Genomic DNA, 1,982 nt, shown 5'->3' on the forward strand with positions numbered 1-1,982 from the left:
CATTACTGGGTATATGCCCAAATGATTATAAATCATTCTACTGTAGACACATGCACATGTATGTTTATTGTGACACTGTTCACAATAGCAAAGACTTAGAACCAACCCAAATGCCCATCCATGATAGACTGCATAAAGAAAATGTGATACATATAAACCATGGAATACTATGCAGTCATGAAAAAGGATGAGTTCATGTTCTTTGCGGGGACATGGGTGAAGTTAGAAACCATCATTCCCAGCAAACTGACATAGGAACAAAAAACCAAACACCACATGTTCTCACTCATAAGTGGGAGTTGAACAGTGAGAACATATGGACACAGGGAGGGGAACATCACACACTGGGGCCTGTTGGGGGTAAGGGGCTAGGGTAGGGATAGCATTAGGAGAAATACCTAACGCAGGTGATGGGTTGATGGGTGCAGCAAACCACCATGGCACATGTCTACCTATGTAACAACCCTGCACGTTCTGCATATGTATCCCAGAACTTAAAGTATAATTTTTTAAAACAAAGAACACATAGAAAAATGGGTGTGCACATCACTGAGGACATTTTATTTTTACACACTAATTTTCCCTTCAGCAGTCCTAATAGTGATTTAAAGTTTAAAAGGGATGGGCTGAGTCCGGCCCCTCCCCTTGCAGGGAAAGCAGGAGGCAAACCTGTTGCATTGTGTTGCTTTCCCAAATGAAATACCTTTTACTCTGAGCCTCAAAGGTTACCAAATAAAGAAGCACACAGAGCTGTGCGTTAGGAGGGAGTGAAAATGAGCAGAGCAGGACAGGGAGTCCAGGCAAGTTGACAGGCCACGAGAGAGATCAGCAGAGCATCAAAGTCAGTGCATCAGAAGCGAGAGGTGGCAGCTAGGAGGAGGACTGGGGAGAGAGAGTGGCCAGAAGAGAGACCGGAGACCCTGAGGGAGTCCTGGCGAGAAGTGTGTGTTTCCATCAGGGCTATTGGAGGCCATAAGCAGCACAAACCCAAGTACAGATGCTTACCCGAAAGAGAGGGTGATTTTCCTCATATAACAAAAAGGTCAGGGTATGTGGTCCTGGCATGGATTCATGATATTGTGTGAAGTCAGCTACTCTGCAGTTCTCTCCACCTTTGCTTCACATTTCATAGTCAGATCCACGTTGCAGCCACTGCAGCCATCAACTCCCCACTGCATGCATGAGGAGAGGGAGGCAAAAGCTTCCTTAGGAACTCACCGCAGATTCTGCCCTGTGGCATTGCCACGGTTGTATCACATGACCCCCTTTATGGAAACAGAGCAAGGCATGGGACTGGAGCAAGGGTCCTGGCAGCCCATGTTGCTGCCACACCCTTTGACTGGCTGGCCATTTGCTAGTGCTTATGGCTATTGTAACATAGTTGGATGCATTGGTAATTTAGTGGTCATTCAGGAATCTTGAAATTTCGTTTTTCTCTTCATCGACACTCTACTGTTTTCTCCTAGCTAAAATTTGGAGCTGAGTTTTATGAGAATAGCCATGAAATTATTGACATATTTATACCCTGAATATTTTTCTAGACCAGATATTTAAATCTCACTGAAATAAAAATATTTTCAATCTCTCTAAATTCCACCAACTTTTTATTTGTCTTTATTAATAATAGGTTTGGGGTTATTTTTAAAGTGTGGATGAGGGGTGAAGGGAGGGTTAGGGGACAGAAGAAAGGCAGCCTAGACACCCCAAAATAACACAAAAGGCATCTAGCTGTTTCAAGACTCCTGTTTATATATGCTATCATCTCATTTAAAAAAAAATGTATAGGTTGGTGCAAAAGAAATTACAGTTTTTGCTATTAAAAGTAATGGCAAAAATTGCGATAACTTTTGCATCAACCTAATATTTTTGCATCTTCATTCTTCGAAGGACCTATCAGACTTCAGCCTCTCATAGAAATATATAGATTCACTCAGTTCTTTCTCTTTCTCTCTCTCTTTCTCTCTCTCTCTCTCTCTCTCTCT

At 42.6% G+C, this 1,982-nt stretch overlaps 1 protein-coding gene across 1 annotated transcript in view; it reads left to right on the forward strand.

Annotated features, from left to right (window-relative positions):
• PARK2 (parkin RBR E3 ubiquitin protein ligase) overlaps window positions 1-1,982 on the forward strand; it is a 1,293,247-nt gene that overhangs the window by 1,221,420 nt on the left and 69,845 nt on the right. The window lies entirely within an intron of this gene.

Source organism: Mandrillus leucophaeus, unplaced genomic scaffold (genome assembly GCF_000951045.1).
Source record: "Mandrillus leucophaeus isolate KB7577 unplaced genomic scaffold, Mleu.le_1.0 Scaffold6, whole genome shotgun sequence".
Taxonomy (NCBI): domain Eukaryota; kingdom Metazoa; phylum Chordata; class Mammalia; order Primates; family Cercopithecidae; genus Mandrillus; species Mandrillus leucophaeus.